The following is a 20,873-nucleotide window of genomic DNA, read 5'->3' as shown; positions in this document are numbered from 1 at the left end:
ATTATTTGATCAAACTCTTTAAAGCATTTCCCTGGCAAATTGTTTGCCATGGCAAGTGTAAATTGATTCTAGAAGTATTATTTTTGATAAGCATATTCCAAAAAAAAAAAAAAAGAGGGGAACATTTGTAAAAGTTTTCTTTTTAAAAAAAAAGTTTTCTTTGAGATTCTGTTGTGCTTTAACTTGTATTTAAATATGTTCTGATTTTTCACAAAAGTAATTGTATACTAAGTAAAAAAAAAGGGGTATTATTTGAAATTGTTGCATAATTATATATTATATTCTGAGTCAAGATGTATTCACATTTTTTGCAATCATTTATTATCCTCAATTTTAAATCCATATGAGATTTTAAATTATGGGAATTTATCATTTAAGACATTAATTGCCCATTATTCTGAGTTATCAGATGCCAGTTGGCCAAGATGCCATCCAATCACAAGAGGAATACGCAAGAGCAGACACTGAACTGTCACATGAGGGGAGACATGCATGAAGTCAAGGTATGGCCGAGGGAACGGCTTTTGACTAATGTTGAGGTTGGATTCTCTTGGTTTAATATTTTATTTTATTTTTCCCCACAATATTGTACAGATGGCTGGAAGTATTCATCCCACCCATCTCACTTCTACACCTGGCTTCTATGCTCCCTCCTATATGCCTGATGCCATGGACATCTCAATCCCATGCATCTGATTAAGTCTGACTCAGTTTCCTCCAATATGTTCGGTGGCATGGACATATATTCCATCCACCTATTTTAAGCCTGGCATACTGCATGGACAGTACATATTGCTCAAGTGTGGGAATGCTCATATCCCATCATTTCTCTGTTCTTTTATGGTAACCCCCATAATTATCTCAGGTGTCATGATAAATAACAGTGTTGAATTTGGCCTTGACACCTGTTACCAATTATATTAGATTTTCTAATTTCTCATAATGGCATGAGGATAATTAGGCAGATGATGCAAAAAGTGATGAAACAAAGATAAAAATTATTTTTATTAATTAATATTGCAGCAATTGTCTTCTCAATTACCCTCCATAAGGGGGGACTATAGTAATATTATAATTTTAAAGAATGTTTCAATTTTTGTTTTATTATATGTTTCATGTGTAACAACCAAGATTCTGAATTCCCTTAGACATGTTTTTGAGAACTTTCATTGTTTGATTTGATTATTGACAAAGCTATTTTAAAGTTGTGTTAAGCTCAATTTTGTAGGAAATTTCCTGGCTGATTACCAGTATCCACACATCAACCCCTGAAAAGACTTCCATTCCACGACTACACCTAGAGGACATCTGAGAAAAGACTTTCAGAGACTTTAAATGAACAGTTTTGTTTTGTTTTTGTTGTTTTTTTTCTCTTTCTGTTATAATATACACCATCTGTAACATGTATTCTCTGCAGAGGCCCTCCCTTTGCAAGACCAATGTCAAAGCGTCGGTTCATGAGGACAAAAAATCGCCCCTCTGGACAAAACTTTCCTCTCTTCCTTTTCTATATTGTTGTTCACATATTATTGGTTAGCAATAGTTATTATATTCTTTTTACTGTTCCGTCAAGGAAACATTTTGTTTCTTGAGGAACAACAGGGGGGACTGTAACGATTGGAATAACGCCACCTGCTGGATACTTACTGTAGAAGAGTTTCACCCATGAAGCGAAGGTCTTTGAGGGCAAGACCAGGAGTCAGGAAGTGACGCGGGCTAGTGGGAGGAGGAAGGAAGAGACTGGCGCTCAGTCTCGCGCTCTTTTTTTTCCTCTGGACTCTGGCGGAGAAGGGAGCTAAAAATGTGCTCTCCCTTTAATAGATAGAAATCTAGGCCTTTCTCTCTCTCTTTACCAAATTCTTATTCTCCTTAATAAATGCTTAAAAGTCTAACTCTTGCTAAAGCTTATAATTTATTGGCGACCACTCATTAGATATTTTAGACAGTTTAGCTAGAATTTTAGCCCTTAACATCTTATTCTCCTTAATAAATGCTTAAAAGTCTAACTCTTGCTAAAGCTTATAATTTATTGGCGACCACTCATTAGATATTTTAGACAGTTTAGCTAGAATTTTAGCCCTTAACAGTAAGAAGGTAAAATATCTATACAAGAGATCAAACCAAGTAACACTGGGTGACGCCAATTCCAAGGAACAAAGACAAAAAATGCTGGACTTTTCTACTTAAATGTATTATCAACATCTTAAAATGTCTCAAATGAAACTGATGATCTTCAGCTTAAACCAACCCCACTCCCAGCCCCCACTCCCACCAGACATAAACACACATACACACTCTCAGGTTTGCCAGTTCCAATAAATATATGTAAGGGCCAAATTTTAATTGGGGTGTGTTAATTAGGTGACTCACCATAATATTGGGGTAAGGAAGGGGATTAACAACCTCTTTCAAAAAAATACAAAACAGGGTTTATTAATAAGAACTGATTTAAAACAGAAATAAGTTTAGAAGAACTAGGGACAAGGGAAAAGGGGAATAGGGGAAGGAAAATAATATGACCTGGAATCACAGGAACCAGACTCAGCTGTTCCCAAAGAGCAAAACAGCTGTGTCCCATCTCTCTCCTTCTCACATGCCAGAATGGAGAATCTCTTCCCTTCTCCTTCCCAGAAAACCCCCGGCCATTCGCACACAGCCCCAAGCTAATTGGCTGGCAGCCCTGATTGACAGTCACATGACTGCCCTCACTGGGCTTCCAGTTATTATAATTTGTCCAAGCCCATGTAGGTGTCAGTCCATGGTGATGACCTGAGCTGCTGTGCCATAGAGAGGGCTACAGTCAGTGGGTGGAGCACCATGCTGGCACAGAGGGGTCCACCACAACTGGGGCACATGCCAGGGCTTCTAACTTTACCCAAAGATGGGGTCAGAAAAAACCTCAAATCACAATAAATTTTTTACAGATATTGCTAGTCATCTAGATTTATTGCCTGTCCTCTTACTTCTCCTCATGTCATGAAACCAATATTTACGTTACTACTTTTTGTCCTTGTCTGAATACATGCTTTGCCCATCTTCCCCATCTCTGTTATATATATTTTGAAACTAGAACTATGGTTGAGCCTTTGTATCATACCCCTAAGGACTGGCAAAATGATTTTTGCATACTAAGTGGTTAATAAATATTTGTGGAGTAGAGTGGAATGGATTGGAAACTAACTAAAACCCAGGAGGAATGTTAAGTCATTCAAAGAAAAGTAGACAAATGAAGACAACCCAAGTCAGAAGATGATATGGGGAGAAACTGTGAGGACAATGTAAAGGGAAAGTCAAAAAGTTGATACTGGCAGAAACCATTTATCTTATTTATCATGACTGAAGCAGTCCTGTCCAAGATATATTGGAGATGGTAAAACAATGAGGAGAAAAAAAACAACAGTTAGGAGGCTAGGTAAAAGATGGTAAGCATCTAAAGTGGGATTGAGGGATTGCCCAAGTTCACAGAGGCAGGTCACATTTTAAGACAGATTTGAACTCGCATTCTTTGACTCCTTAGTCAGTGCTCCTAACATTAGGGAGTATTATTGTTATTCAAAGCCAGATTTGAATCACAAACAAAACCAAAGGCCAGACTGCAAAACATATCAAAGGATTTGTGGTAATACAGAGCAACTCATTCATTTCTTTGAGAATTGCCTTGTATGCTTCAAAGGAAGGGGAAAAGGGAATTTTCATAATGTTTGATTGTTTTTTCTGTGTTGCTCTTCTTTTCAAGAACCTAGGTTTGAAATCTATGAATTCCCATATGGAAACCTTCTTAAGGCAGAATGGGTGAAGGGAGAAAACAGTTCAAAACAAAACAAAACAAAACAAAACAATATTAAAACACAGACTATACCTTTAATTCCTAAACAACCATGATATCTGTTAAACAAATGTAGAAGAAAATCTAAGAAAGTTAAGCAAACATAAAGATTGGGATTTTCTCCATAGGGATGCAAGCCATTTTGTTTGTCAAGTCCAAATTATAATAACTTATTATGAAATATTACATAGGTGAAATTCCTTATGATAAAATGACGATTATTACTGAGTAGATGGTTCCATCCTAAATTGTCCCATAGTCCCAGCTGGTTCCATTCTACATTGACTCATCATTTCATCCTTAAGGTGACATAAAGGAAAAACAAACAAACAAACAAAAATACTAAACATTTGTTGCAATATACCACTAACATCCTTCCTGGTTTGATCCTCTTTAATAATATTACTGTCGGGGCAGCTAGATGGAGCAGTGGATAAAGCACAGGCCCTGGATTCAGGAGGACCTGAGTTCAAATCTGGCCTCAGGCACCTAACACTAGCTGTGTGACCCTGGGCAAGTCACTTAACCCCAATTGCCTCACAAAAAGAAAAAAAAAAAAAAAAGAATATTACTGTCAATGACCCTCTAAGTTTAGTGTTAAGGAAATTGGATAGGGAGACTGCAGATAGCTTTTTGTTACCCTCCTTAGAATCAATAGAGTTGATTGACTACCATATAGTGTCATGATTGGTAATATGTACACCTGAATCCCAATGAGGCAGAGATTGTCTAAAGTAAAATCACTCCTAAACATGTCTGGCATTAACTGGAGATAAATGATATTGAATGTAGAAGATTTAAGAGTTTGGTTGTCCAATGTGGTAGAAGGGAAAAGTGTGAAAAACTAGACTTTAACTCCAATACTGAACTTATTGGTGGTGTGTGTGCGCGCGAGCATTGCGGGGGGGGGGGGGGGGGAATTGAGTAATCTTTAGGTCAACAGAAGGCACCAAAATGAGAACCTGGATGCATGGATTCAGTCTTAATGCAGGGATAATGAATGATAAGTCAAGAAAAGCACCTGACAATGGCATTAGGGAGCAAGATTTTTCTCTTAATTTATTTTGCTGGCCCTGTAAATCACTTCTGAGGCATTAAGAATTCAGAACAACAAAAAATATAATAAGAAATTTTGTGTCATCAAAAGAAAGGAACACCAAGAGATGGATGGAATTTGAGAGGAAGAGATCAAGGATTAGAATGAGTTCACTAGATCTTTCTAAGATCACAGTGGAAAGAGAAGGCAGAAGAAAGTAAAGACTATGAAAGCCTAGGGCTGAGTCTAGTATGGAAGTGAGAACTGCGGCCTTCAGTTCTGATCCAACTCCACAGACCACCACTACATTCCCTACTAACCAAACTGATTCTGACTAAGTTTACTATATCTATGGGTTTGTGGGGCAGGGGGAGTTACAGGGTAGGGAGTAGAGAGGACAACAGCAGCTGTTTTTCCCAGTATATTCCTACTGAATTGTCTGAATCAGGAAGTGAATTGGAAGCTAATGTTGCTTAGATGTAGGTAGGAAGCAATAATGTTGTAAGCCATTCATAAGACCTTGAGGAGAGGGGAATCTGTGTGGCAGGAGATATAACTCTTCTTCCAGGGAAAAGGAACAATACTGCCCTCACTGCCCTAAATTCCTCCTGCCTTCTGAAACATCAGCACATGAGACAAAGGCTCAATTGCCCAAGTCCCATATTTATTGGCCTATTCAAAACTGTAATACATTAAAGTGAAGAGCAAAGTGAATTGGGAATCCCACAGATATGGATTCAAGTCTTGGACCTTACTCCAACTTCCTGTGTAGGACATATCAGACCCCCCTCTTTAAGTGTGTTTCCTTCTCCTCCAAATAATGAGACACCTCATAGAATGCTTTCTTTGCTCCGTATTATTTGTGTGACCTTAGACAAGTCATTTTATTCTGTATTTTGGTTTCTTTATTTGTAAAATGAAGGGATTGGGCTAAATGTCTTTGAAGGTCCTTTCCATCTTTTGAGCTATTATCCTATGATTTCTCACATCTCTTCTACTACTTATGTTCTATGATTCTCAGACTAGAACTCAGATGAAATGGCCTGAATAGCCTCAAACCAAACTGATTAGTGGTTCAGTGAAGGGAAGAAAATAAAGCCAACATTTACACACACACACACACACACACACACACACACACACACACACACACACACATATATATGTTGGCTTTATATATATACATATATACACATATATATACATATAATTAAAATAAAAATGCAAAATATTTTATTTTTTTAATGCATGGATTGCAGCAGATTTCATTTACTTATAATGAGAAAGAAGTCTTTTATATATTATACAAGATGGTGCTAGAAAATAAAGGCTTTGACTCTCATTTGTGACTTAGGGAATCAAATCTATTACTAATTCCAATTCCTGGAATAATTCCTCATTACTGTACACCAAGGAAGCAAAAAGCCACATTCAGTTTCATTGTGTTTGGTCAGGATAGGCTCTCCAGCTGGGGTATTGGGAAAGCAGGAACACTGCTAGTGTTCAGCGACTGGGAAAGGAAGTTCAGACAGATATAATGCAAAAATGAAAGGAAGTCATAAATGGAACAAGTCAAGGAGCTGATAAAGGGAATCCAGGTGTCATTTCCAAGGGACACAATAACCTCCAAAGGAGGTAATACTTAGCTCTTATGTCAAGCAAAAACCAGCCTAATATATAGAAACTCAGTGAGATGAAGTGAGAGAGAAGGTGGAAGCTGAAGAGTTTCCTAATTTTGGGGGAGATTGTAAGCCCTTTTTAACCAGCAGAAGGATGGTATTACTAATACTTCCATTCATAATGATAAACTATATCACCTTCAATGCATGTAACCCTCCCAGGGTTCCCAAGACATTGACTGTCAACATGCCAGGTTGCTTCCATTTGGTACATTTCCCCCTCCATTCTCTCAATTACCTTCCTTTGTACATGGCATTTCCATAACGCATTCTGACAGATTTCAACCCCAGAGGTTTCTAGTTGAATGACTTCAAGGACATTTGTCTAATCCCAACATCTGCTTCTAATCATATAGAGTCTCAGGCGCATTTTGTCAAAATTTAAGTCATCTCCTCAGCAAGATGGGAATCAAAACAGAGATAGGAGACATGAGGTAATGTCTGTATGCTTTTTTACCTATACTTTACAGTGAAATAGGAAAAATAATTAGCATCCAGCCATTTGTAGGTTCTAATTAGGATCATTTAATTTTTGTTTTGTTTTGTTTTGTGAGGCAATTGGGGTTAAGTGACTTGCCCAGGGTCACACAGCTAATAAGTGTCAAGTGTCTGAGGCCGAATTTGAACTCAGGTCTTCCTGAATCCAGTACTGGTGCTCTATCCACTGCACCACCTAGCTGCCCCAGGATCATTTAATCTGATTCAATTCAATAAACATTTAATGGTAGCATGCATTTTATAGTGCTTTAAGGTTTGCAAATATCTGGGCATATCTTATTTCATACTCAAAACAATTCTGTGAAGTCAGTGCTATAATTTTCTTGTTCACTCAAGTCCAAATCTTCATGATGCTATATAGGATTTCTGTGGCAGATACTGGAGTGGTTTGACATTTCCTTTTAGGGTGGATTAAGACAAAGAGAGGTTAAGTGACTGACCCACAGTCACACAGCTAGTGATTGTCTGAGGGTGAATTTGAAATTAGGCCCAGGACTCTATCCACTGAGTCACCTAGCTTGTGCCATTTACAGAAAACAAGAGTGAAGCTGAGGGAGGTTAAGTAACTTCCACAAGTCCTATAGCAGGGGCTCCATGCAGGAAACTATGTAGGGAAGAGCCACCTTATCCTTCTATTTTAGGCCCTGTGTTCACAAGAAAGCAGTATTAACTGTTGGTCTGCACCTAGAACTGAAAAGAATAAGCAAAACCAGACCAACCTGAAAACTTGAGTCATGGGAATTATGGACATGAGGATTTTAAGTCAGTTATTTTGACTAATCCTATAGGGTTACCTGAGTGTCTGGCAGGTGCTCAGTCCTGAGTATGGCATTGAGAGGGATGTCAAGATATGTAAGAAAATACCTGCTTCTTAACTGGAAATTGAGTACACGCCCATACACAGAGATAAACACAAAAGGAATTACAGAATCTCAGACTGAGAAAGAAGGGGCTAGTCATTTAGTCCAACACATTACTGAATAAACATGCCTTCTACAACATACTACACACGTGGTCTTTCAGGTTTCCTTCTTTAAGACTTTGAGTGAAGAACATGTTATAGCCAGAAACATTCCATTCAATTTTTTTACAGATCTAATGGTTAGAATCGCTCCACCTCAAATTTGGATTATTCTTTCTTTTTGTTCTTATTTTTGGAATAGTTTTGTATTCATGAATTTTTACCTTTTGCTTCATGTTCTGTCCCATGGAATCAAGGAGAAGTATCCTAGTGCTTCAGCCATGTGATAAGCCTTCACATATGTGGATACTGGCATCCCATCCCCCATGAGTTCCCTTCTGACTATCTCCAGTTCCTGAGTGGGTTAATTGATGATGTTGAAATAAATAGCTTCTGAAGTCCCTCACAGCTCCAGGTTCATGATGTTATTTATTCGTCTAGTACTCAGTTACTTATTTCTTCACCTAGTACTCAGGTAGAATGAATTCTAGTTTCTTTGCCATACCAGTTGCCCATCTCTTGCCCCGACAGTTGCCATATATATATATATATATATATATATATATATATATATATATATATATATATATATATATATATATATATATATATATATATATATATATATATATATATATATATACACACACACACACATATATACACACATATATACATATATACACATATATATATACATATATATGTATATATGTATGTATATGTATGTATATATACACACACATATATACATATATCTACACATATATGTGTAGATATATACACACATATATGTATATGTATATATATATATATATATGCAATAAGCAGAACAAATATGGAATCAGATTCTCAAATTCAATAGTCCCTGTAAATACCATCCAGTATAATTAGACTATATGTGCTGTAAGAGTTTAGAGGAGGAAATGATCACAGAAAAAAATGATTACATAGTGACTAGGGAAATCTTCAAAGAAGTTTGTCTTGGGCCCTAAACATTGGATATAATTTAAAGTCAGAAAGTGCAGGTGAAGACATTCTAAAGAAGAGCTGCATTCTGAACAACAGAAAAAAAGTATAAGAAGATTTCACTGCGGGAAAAGGAGTTCAGAGGAAGGAGGTCAGCCAGGTTGAAACAGAAATTATAACATTAGTCAGCATAAAGAGCATTGATAAGGGCCCTCATATATAAATATGGATAATGGAAGTAATAAGCATTTATTAAGCATCTGTTTGTGTATCAGAAACCATGATAAGCAGTTTACAAATATCATGCGATTTGATCCTCACGTCAACCCAGGGAAGTAGTTGCTATTTTTTTTAATTATGAAAGTATTATATAGGGGGCAGTTAGGTGGCACAGTGGATAAAGCACTGGCCCTGGATTCAGGAGGACCTGAGTTCAAAATTGGCCTCAGACACTTGACACTTACTAGCTGTGTGACCCCAGGCAAGTCACTTAACCCTCATTGACCAGCAAAATGAGTATTTTATTATTTCCAGTTACATATACCAATGGGTTACAACATTTGTTTTCATAAGAGTTTTATTTCCAAATTTTTCTCACTCACTCCCTTCCCTCCCCCCTCCCCAAGATAGAATGCAATCTGATATAGGTTATATATGAACAATCACATTAAACATATTTCTACCTTAGTCATATTGTGAAAGAAGAATCAGAACACAAGGGAAAAACCTAAAAAAAAAAAAAAACACAGCCAAAAAGTAGAAACAGTATGCTTCAATCTGCATTCAGAATCCACAGGTTATTTTGCTGGATTTGGAGAACATTAAATATCATGGGTTCTGTGGAATTGTCTTGTATCATTGTATTGGTGAGAAGAGCTAAAACATTGTGTGATCATCACACAATGTTTCTGTTACTGTGTACAATGTTCTCCTGGTTGTGCTCACTTTACTCAACATCAGTCCACTTAAGTCTTTCTGAAATCTGCCAGCTCATGATTTCTTACAACACAACAGTATTCCATTACATTCATATACCACAAATAGTTCTGCCATTCCCCAATTGATGGGCATTCCCTCAATTTCCAATTATTTATCACCACAAAGAGAGCTGCTGTAAATATTTTTGTACATGTGGGTCCTTTTCTCTTTTCTATGATCTCTTTGGGATACAAACCTAGTAGTGGTATTACTTGGTCAGAGGGTATGTACAGTCCCATAGCCCTTTGGGCATAGTTCCAAATTGCTCTCAGGAATGATTGGATCAGTTCACAACTCCACCAACAATGCATGTGTTCCAATTTTCCACAGCTTCTCCAACATTTTTTATTTTCCTTTTTTTGGCATATTAACCAAACTGATAGATGTGACGTGGTAAATAGGTGCTATTTTTATCCTCATTTTACTGTTGAGAAAACTGAGACAGGTGGAAGTTATGCAATATAACTAGGGTCAAAAGGTTTGTTAGTATCTGAGCCCAAATTTGAACTCAGGTTCTTCTGACTCCAGGCCCAGATCTCAATGCTCTAGTTACCTATTTGCCTCTATCCTAAAATATGTTCATTTTAAATATATATGTATAAGTCAAAACTATTTATTAAATAATCAATATGCTCAAGGACTATGCTAAATGTGCTTAGATACCTATGTACCAGGAATGATACTGTCTTTGAGTGATATAGTATATTCAGAGATAAGAATGTAAAAATGTACTTATAGATATAGATGAAATAGATGCTTTGATCCTGACCAATGATTTCACTGCTTTACGAAATTCCCAGCAAGGAAACACCCATTATCAATGCAAAACTGCAGCAACTTTGCAAATGGAGGCTTTGAAAGCTGCTTTGAATGCTGATGATTTAAATGGCTGGCTCTGTCACACAATCAGTATGTGTTTTAGCCAGAACTGAGGTAGTTCTGAACCCAAGGCTAGTTTTCTCCTGGATATTACATGTTGCCTGAAAATATATAGTAAATAAATATACAGAAAAGTATGTGTGTGCATGTGTGAGCATGTGCTTACAATGGTAATAGGGTGAAACTCACTCCTGAAAGAATCAGTAAAGGTCTCTTGAGTGGGGTAAAGAACAGATTTTGTTCTTCTTTGTCATTCTTTCTAGAGAAGGACACCCTATCTGGGTGATGTCATGACTTGCAGTGAATTAGATTTAAGTGAGTGAGGGCTGTCCAAGGTCACTAACTTCACTCTTTCCTTCAGAGCCATTTGTGTCCAGTGGCAAGATATATAGCAGGACAACTGAAGAAGAGCCTAAGTTTCTGAGGTAAGATTTGAACTCAGGTTCTCCCATCTTCAGGGCCAGTTCTCTATCTACTGTGCCATCTAGCTGCTCCCATAGAGAGCAATATGATATGGAACAAGGAACCTTGGTCTGGAGTCTTATGACCTGAATTAATTGTTGCAACTCTCTCAACATCTGTTTCCTAATTTGTAAAAGTAGAGCTTATTGGATGGCCACTGAGATCCTTTCCCCATCGAGGAACAGAAGGAGAAGGAAGAATACTCTAGGGATGCATAAAGAAAGGATATGAAGTTTGCACAAAGGAATTCTATATTTTATACATAATCACTGAGAAGCAAACAAAGCTTCTTGAGCAAAGAGTGATATTGATAGACAAATATATGTAGAAGAACAGGTCAAAAATACCTGACAATGGCACAAATAAAACTGACTGCCAAACAAGTATATCTTAGCAGCAAAAGATGTTTTTTTCCCCCACAGACAAGTAAAAACATAAGTCTGTCCCTTTATTCTTGTTTCTGGGCCTGATGAGGCTAAGATGCTTAATATGAATTTATGCAATTACCTCCTTTTTGTTTGTTTTATATTTAATTATTTTAATGTCTCCTCTTGAAAACAGGCTTCCTGCCAAAATTAAAGATGGCCATTAGGTGTGACAATTAACATTCCTGTTTTATGAGCTCTCCTGGGTAACAGACTTGACCTTGATTCATGCATATCTTTCATTAAAAAGTTTTAGAGGCCTATTTCTGGTAATCCTCTGTGACATTTTTCTTTGAATATTTTATGGTTCTGTAAGCAATTAAAATGAAATTGACTTCCTCACCCCGATCTCCTTTTCTTTAGTCTTCATGAATGAATGAAGGAGGAGGAAGGGAAGAGAAAATGAGTTGTAATAACCATATATAGTGTGTTCTCAGGCAGAGGTAGCTGGACACAAATGGAATTGTCAACTAATTAGAAGAAACTTCAAAGAATACACAAGTTCCCAACCTCTTTCTTGAGGACTTCAAAGTCCTTTTCAACAATTGTTTCTTTGGCACAGCAGCAGCAGCAGGGTGGACAACATGCTGGCTTTGGATTACCTAAGTTGCTTTTTATACCTGTGTAATTCTTGGCAAGTCAATTAACCTTCTTGAGCCTCAAGTTCCTCATTGGTAAATTAGAGATAATAATGACAATACCATTCAATTGAATAAGAATTTATTGAATATCAAATATGTGCCAGGTATTATGCTAGGTATCAAAGATGTGTAACTTTCTACTATGATTCAGAGTCAAGAATATCTGAGTGAAATTGTGCCTCAAATTCTTAGTGTTCTGTGGTGTGTGTGTGTGTGTGTGTGTGTGTGTGTGTGCACATGTGCATGATGTGCAGGTGAGCATGCAGGGAGGATAGTGTTCCTGGAGAAGTCACTTAGTTTTTGTTTGCCTCAGATTTTTTTTTTTATCTGTAACACTGTGTATAATAGCAGTACCTACCTGTGTAGTAGATAGAGTCCTGGGCCTGAAGTCAGGAAGACTCATCTTCCCAAGTTCATATCTAACTTCAGACACTTACTTGCTTTATGTTCCCAGGCAAGTTACTTAACTCTGCTTCAGTTACTCATCTGTAAAATGAGCTGGAGAAGGAAATGACAAACCACTAAAGATCTATTTCAAAAAAAAAACAAACAAATGAACAACCAAAAAAATAAGGGCACAAAGAGTCAAACATGACTGACTGAAACAACTGAGCAACAACCACAATCACAAGAAATCAGGGTTGTCATGAAGATCAAATGAGATAATATTTTAAAGCACTTTGTAAAACCTAGCATGCTCTATAAATGCTGCTGTTTTTGTTAATTGTTTCCAATATGTTGTCATCTAGCCCTTGTTTAAAGACCTTTGAAAGGGACAAAATAGCCTATGGAAACAGCCCATTCAAATCAAATGAAATTAACAAACATTTATTAAATATCTACTGTAACGATTGGAATAACGCCACCTGCTGGATACTTACTGTAGAGGAGTTCTGCCCATGAAGGGAAGGTCTTTGAGGGCAAGACCAGGAGTCAGGAAGTGACGCGGGCTAGTGGGAGGAGGAAGGAAGAGACTGGCGCTCAGTCTCGGGCTCTTTCCTCTGGACTCTGGCGGAGAAGGGAGCTAGAAATGTGCTCTCCCTTTAATAGATAGGAATCTAGACCTTTCTCTCTCTCTTTACCAAATTCTTATTCTCCTTAATAAATGCTTAAAAGTCTAACTCTTGCTAAAGCTTATAATTTATTGGCGACCACTCATTAAATATTTTAGACAGACTAGCTAGAATTTTAGCCCTTAACAGATGGCTGACCACGAAGAGGAAAGCTAACCCTCAGTCTTCTTCTGATCTTCTGGTTGGGTAAGAAATTTCCCCTCCCTCTCCCTTTAACTGCTAAGTACTGGTGTACTGGCTGTGTTTTTCCTTTGAATTTTTTCGAATGGACCTTTTAAACTCCCTAATTATCCTATTTTTGATTTTGGTCTGTTTAACCAGACAAATGGGAGATAAGATCATGTTAATGCTTTGTTTTTGTGGATTTTCTATTTTTCTTTTTCTTTTTGTTAAAAGAGCCAGCAACTTACTCACACAAGGAAATATCTCTCCCTCTCCCAACCATGCTTTTTCAGAGAAACCTGAAGAGATTCCCGCAGCTTTTCCCAGTTCTAACACTAATTGTTGCTCTAATTTTGCATGCCTGGAGGCAATGACCCACCCTCTAGAAGCTTTTAATCCCCTAGCACCTGGAGGCAAAGTGGGGGAAGAGGAATCCAGGCCTGAGTTCAAAATCAAGTCTGATTCAAATTGCTCTGGTCCCTCCCCTCCTCTCCAGACCCCACCCTCTACTCCTCCTATGGCCAAGCCCATTGCTTCCCCTGCCTGGGAAGTCCAGAGATCTGATGCGCATGCTCAACTTTTTCTACCTGCATTTGCAGCTTCAGGCTCAGCCCTTCCCCGGCCTGGCTGTGCTTTTGAGACAATCTTAGAAAACTCTTTAAATTCCAGATATGCTCGTTTTGTTCATAATTTTGCTAACCTTCTTTTGTCTTTAATTAGTAATCTTATAAAGCATTTGTATGGTGAAAAGACTGACAGACAATATAGAGGGGTTAAAGAAGAAAAACTTAAGCTGAATAAGAATGACAATCAACATAGTTCAAGACTCTGCCTCTTTTGCCATGGAAGGGTATATATTTTACAGAAATGTAGAAGTAAGCAGCAAGGTATTGATATGAGTATTGGGGATTTTAGATATCGGAATCAAAGGTGTTCTGAATTCACTCAGAGTATTAATGTCAGTTCAGAGGTTACATAGGATTTCTATGCCATTACATATACATTTTGAAATTAATGGTATGGGTTTATTTTCATAGAGATTTTCATGCTTTTGAGATTGGGTCTTATACTTAGTTTCTAAAACAAGGAGAATATCTGTAAAAGTTTTTTATAGTCATGTGATCAAGTTTATATTTTATAATACTCTTATTAATATTAAGTTCATATTCATTTAGATTTCCCTAGTTTGAATTTCATTGTCTTTTATTGTTCCATGTGTACTTTTTTTCTATTTATTCATCTCTAATTTTGAAACATTGCAAGATGGTTTTGATTTCATAATACAATGTTAATTCTAGGAGTATTGTGCTCCCATATTCTGAGTTATTTGTTTTTGCTATTTTTTCTCAACTGATTATTTGATCAAACTCTTTAAAGCATTTCCCTGGCAAATTGTTTGCCATGGCAAGTGTAAATTGATTCTAGAAGTATTATTTTTGATAAGCATATTCCAAAAAAAAAAAAAAGAGAGAGGGGAACATTTGTAAAAGTTCTTTTTTCAAAAAAAAAAGTTTTCATTGAGATTGTGTTGTGCTTTAACTTCTATCTAAATATGTTCTGATTTTTCACAAAAGTAATAGTATACTAAGTAAAAAAAGGGGGTATTATTTGAAATTGTTGCATAATTATATATTATATTCTCAGTCAAGATGTATTCACATTTTTTGCTATCATTTATTATCCTCAATTTTAAATCCATATGAAACTTGGATTATGGGAACTTATCATTTAAGACATTAATTGCCTTTATTCTGAGTTATCAGATGCCAGTTGGCCAAGATGCCATCCAATCACAAGAGGAATACATGCAAAGAGCAGACACTGAACTGTTACATGAGGGGAGACATGCACGAAGTTAAGGTATGGCCGAGGGAACGGCTTTTGACAAATGTTGAGGTTGGATTCTCTTGGTTTAATATTTTATTTTATTTTTCCCCACAATATTGTATGGATGGCTGGAAGTATTGATCCCACCCATCTCACTTCTACACCTGGCTTCTATGCTCCCTCCTATATGCCTGATGCCATGGACATCTCAATCGCATGCATCTGATTAAGTCTGACTCAGTTTCCTCCAATATGTTCGGTGGCATGGACATATATTCCATCCACCTATTTTAAGCCTGGCATTACTGTATGGGCAGTACATATTGCTCAAGTGTGGGAATGCTCATATCCCATCATTTCTCTGTTCTTTTATGGTAACCCCCATAATTATCTCAGGTGTCATGATAAATACAGTGTTGAATTTGGCCTTGACACCTGTTACCAATTATATTAGATTTTTTAATTTCTCATAATGGCATGAGGATAATTAGGCAGATGATGCAAAAAGTGATGAAACAAAGATAAAAAATTATTTTTAATAATTAATATCACAGCAATTGTCTTCTCAATTACCCTCCATAAGGGGGGGACTATAGTAATATTATAATTTTAAAGAATGGTTCAATTTTTGTTTTATTATATGTTTCATGTGTAACAACTAAGATTCTGAATTCCCTTAGACATGTTTTTGAGAACTTTCATTGTTTGATTTGATTATTGACAAAGCTATTTTAAAGTTGTGTTAAGCTCAATTTTGTAGGAAATTTTCCTGGCTGATTACCAGCATCCACACATCAACCCCTGAAGAGACTTCCACTCTACGACTACACCTAGAGGACATCTGAGAAAAGACTTTCAGAGACTTTAAATGAACAGTTTTGATTTGTTGTTTTTGTTGTTTTTTTTTCTCTTTCTGTTATAATATACACCATCTGTAACATGTATTCTCTGCAGAGGCCCTCCCTTTGCAAGACTAATGTCAAAGCGTCGGTTCATGAGGAAAGAAAAAAAAAATCGCCCCTCTGGACAAAACTTTCCTCTCTTCCTTTTCTGTATTGTTGTTCACATATTATTAGTCAGCAAAAGTTATCATATTCTTTTTACTGTTCCGTCAAGGAAACATTTTGTTTCTTGAGGAACAACAGGGGGGACTGTAACGATTGGAATAACGCCACCTGCTGGATACTTACTGTAGAGGAGTTCTGCCCATGAAGGGAAGGTCTTTGAGGGCAAGACCAGGAGTCAGGAAGTGACGCGGGCTAGTGGGAGGAGGAAGGAAGAGACTGGCGCTCAGTCTCGGGCTCTTTCCTCTGGACTCTGGCGGAGAAGGGAGCTAGAAATGCGCTCTCCCTTTAATAGATAGGAATCTAGACCTTTCTCTCTCTCTTTACCAAATTCTTATTCTCCTTAATAAATGCTTAAAAGTCTAACTCTTGCTAAAGCTTATAATTTATTGGCGACCACTCATTAAATATTTTAGACAGACTAGCTAGAATTTTAGCCCTTAACACTACAAAGCACTGGGATAAACATTAGAGATACAAATAGATAAATAATGCATATCTCTGCTCTTACATGAGTGTACAATTGGAGAGAGAGGTGTTCTCATAGGAACTTAGCAGAAAATAGAAAAAGAAAACTCTTTAGAATCAGCAGTGAGTCCATAGAAGAATAAATGATTGAACATATCTTACCTAGATGTCCTTCATAAAATTCTACTTTGAGGAGGAACTCCCAGTCAGAGGAAGGTGCTGCAGAGCATACAAATGTTCTAGAGTGAGAATGCTACTGGTGTATGATGGAAAAAGAAGTCCAGAGAGTTAGGAGCAGGCTCCAAAGGGAATGCATGCATTGCAATTCTATAAAGCTCTTTCTAAAAAGTTAGATTTTCCTGAAAAATTTGAATTTTCCTCTTTGCAACCACTGGCACTTATTCCCAATTTCATTTCTGTGTAACTCTATGCCCAGTTCTATCGTGAAGATGCTGTTGAGTGGTTTTTTTTTTTGAACCAATTTTTGTCCTTGCCAAGTTTGCTTAACATGGACCCCACTGCATAGAGCAAACAATATAAAACAGAAACAAACCCTTCCTTACCCATCCCATTACTGGGAGATGGGAAAATGAAAGGTAAATAGGGGAATGGCAAGTACTTTCTATGGTTAATTTCATGTCATCTATGCTATGTGCAGAAAATAAGAGTTACCAAAAAGCAACCAAGGGTGGAAAAGAGTAAAATGTTCAATCTCCCTATGGTAGCCAATGAAAGGAATCTATGCTTACCTATGTGGTAGAGGGTGTAGTGAGCTCCATGTTAGGCAAACTGAGCATATACAAAAGGTTCCTCATAAGGACACTGAAGGGTATCTCCATGTTAGAACTGTGCATTTCTAGAAGTCAGGTTTATGTTTCTAAGGAAGTACAATAAAAAGAGTACTAGATTTGAATTCAGAGGTCTTATGTTCAAATTCTAGCCTTTCCACTCAAACTCTGTGTGACCTCAGGTAAGTCATTTAACTAACCCTCACCTCAATTTGCTCATCTGTGAAAGGAGGGGGGTGGAGCAGCTGACTTCTAATGTCCATTGAGTTTCCAATTCAATGATCTTCTGATTCTAAATATTATTTCAATTCCATATGAAAGTTCTTCAAATATTTGAAGGTATCTATCATTCCAATCATTTTTCCCCTAGGCTAAATAATCCTCTTTTCCTTCAAGGCTTCCTTATATTACCTGATCTCACCATCCTTTGCCATCTAGATCACTGTATAATAGACTCACATTCTTAGCTTCCAATTTTAAATCAGAAGTAAGATAATTCTCTCAAATATAGGACTGTCATTTAGCCCCTAGCACTTTAGCTGGAAAAAAGGGTGAATCTTAGTCTATGGGTCTTTTCCATGGTTTATGTTCAAATCCATGAATACTCAAAACAAACCAAAGGATACAATTTCATTGAAATATATACACCAACCAATACGTTCACAGGTTGCTCATTTCTTGTCTAAAACTCTATGCACACACCACCATTTAATGGTATGTTATTCCCTCTTCTCTGCACTAAACTAGCATTGAGAATAATGCTCTTAACCATAACTCAGGCCCATGCCATGTACCCCAAGCAAAGAACTTTACTATCAGGCTACAGTATGAGCATAATGAAGAGGTTGAGAATGTTGTATTTGAGAATATTGCTTTGCACCTCAGGTCATGGAAGCACACAAGTGATGAAAGATGTCCACTATGGCTCTGGCTTATTTTACAACCAGGGCCATGTATCTTTTGAGAAACTACTCTTTAACAATGAGGAAGGAAGTTCTTTGTGGAATTCTATTAAGCCAGTTACCAAAAACAGCTGATATTTGCATATTTTAAGGTTTTCAAAATACTTTATAGATATTAATTCATTAATTCATCACAAAACCCAATTTGGTAAATATTAGCAGGCCCATTTTTCAGGTGAGGAAACTGAATTTTACTGGGAGAGGGGGCAGATTCAAAACTTTCAAGGCAGCTATGTGGTCAGTAGCATGGGCCTTGTATATAGGAAGGTCACACTTCCAATTCTACTTTAGGCAATGTGATGTTTAAAATCTATATTGTGTGATCGCCTTAAATTAGAAGCTTCAGCACTAGTCCTTGGGCATTAAACATTTATTAAAGCATACAGGTATTCACAAGGAGTTCAGAAAGTTAAGAAAAAGAAGTCCTACCTATGTAGCCTAGAGTTCCAGCCTGGTTGTATTCTTCCTCAAGTCCTCCTCCAAGAGCCTGCTTTAATCAGGAACTCTTTAGCAAACTGATTGTGGAAGCTTTTTGTAGGTCTGGAATAGAGGCGGTCCTTACACACTGCTTCAAGCTGATTGGTTGGCATCCTCCAAATCCATTAAGGGCTAGCCAGGTGTGATTACAATCTAGTTTACTTTGAAGTAGGCTAATCAGCAGTCAATCACTCTCACTTGATTCAATCAGTTTAGATTAATCTCCAGGTGGGTTTTTGAGTATCTGCTAAATCCCATTGTTTTATCACAGCAAGCTGTATCATTCTATGACCCAGGCAAGGTAATTGATCTCTATGTGATATAGGTCCCTCATTTAACATCATTATGACCATTTAATAACATGAAGCATTTTATGCTTTGTGATACACTTTGTAAATGTGATCTCATATCACAATAATCTTGTGGAGCAAGTACTATAATTTTCCCCATTATATAGATGAAAATACTGAAGCAGGAAAAGGTTAAGTGGTTAGTCTTGGGTCATAAAAAATATAAGTTATCTGAAACTAGATTTGAATTGAGGTCTTTAAAACTCTATGCCTAATGTTCATTCCACTGTAACCACTAGCAAAAATGTAATATATAAAATGAAGGGAAAGGATTCTGTGACATCTTAGGCCCCTTCCAGCTTTAAATATGTGGTCCTATAAGCTTAGGACTATGACCATCTATTAAACAGGCAGCCCAGGTTTTGAATAATGGCGAGATTGTGTTGTAGACAAAGACTTTGGAAAACTCACTGAAGAAGGGAAGAAACCACTAAAAGAAACAGGTATAGGGGCAGCTAGATGGCACAGTGGTTAAAGCGCTGGCCCTGGACTCGGGAGTACCTGAGTTCAAATCCGGCCTCAGACACTTGACACTTACTAGCTGTGTGACCCTGGGCAAGTCACTTAACCCCCATTGCCTAAAAAAAAAATAAAATAAAATAAAAGAAACAGGTATAGACTTTTAAAAAATGGATTGCTTTGGGGAGACAAACTATAATACCTAGGAGTCTCCAGAGTCATCATGACAGTTAACTATCAACAGGAAATTTTAGTACTAGAAGAAAGAGACTTAGAAAAGATGCTGATGAGTTAGGAAAGGAGAAAAAAAAACATAATTTTTGTGGGTCTTCTGAGGAGGAATGGTTATATTTACACTGCCCAAGAAAATGCAGAAAGACATGGCTTCCAAGGACCAAATGAAAGGTATAATTGTACACATGTTTTGTTCGTGTTATGGACAGACCAGATTAATCCACTGGGTGATCAAAGAAAGCAGAAATCCATAGGCAATAGCTTTAGAATGAATTGGAAGAAAATAATAAAGAGGATAAATTTTAGTTGGTGGTGGCAGAATGGGCAAAGGGAAATTGATAAGATAACAAAAGATGGGCAAGAAAGATAGCAAGGAAACTGAAAAGAGAAGAAAAGGCAACAGCATGGGACTGCTTCAGAGGAACTGGCTTTGTCTGATTTCGACAGAAGAGTTAAGGAAGGGAAGGGAGAATGATGTAAGAAAGCTAAGGGAAAGGACAAAGAGGATGAAGACACCCAGACTATTACTAAAGAATCACAATAATAATAACAAAAGACACCATATAGAAATGCAGGAGCAATGAACAAAAGAGGGAAGGGAAAGAAAATGTGAAGCAAGCCTGAAAGAACTAAGTCAAGGGAGGTGATTTTTAAC

Source organism: Dromiciops gliroides, chromosome 2 (genome assembly GCF_019393635.1).
Source record: "Dromiciops gliroides isolate mDroGli1 chromosome 2, mDroGli1.pri, whole genome shotgun sequence".
Classification (NCBI taxonomy): domain Eukaryota; kingdom Metazoa; phylum Chordata; class Mammalia; order Microbiotheria; family Microbiotheriidae; genus Dromiciops; species Dromiciops gliroides.
This window is presented reverse-complemented; position numbering follows the sequence as displayed.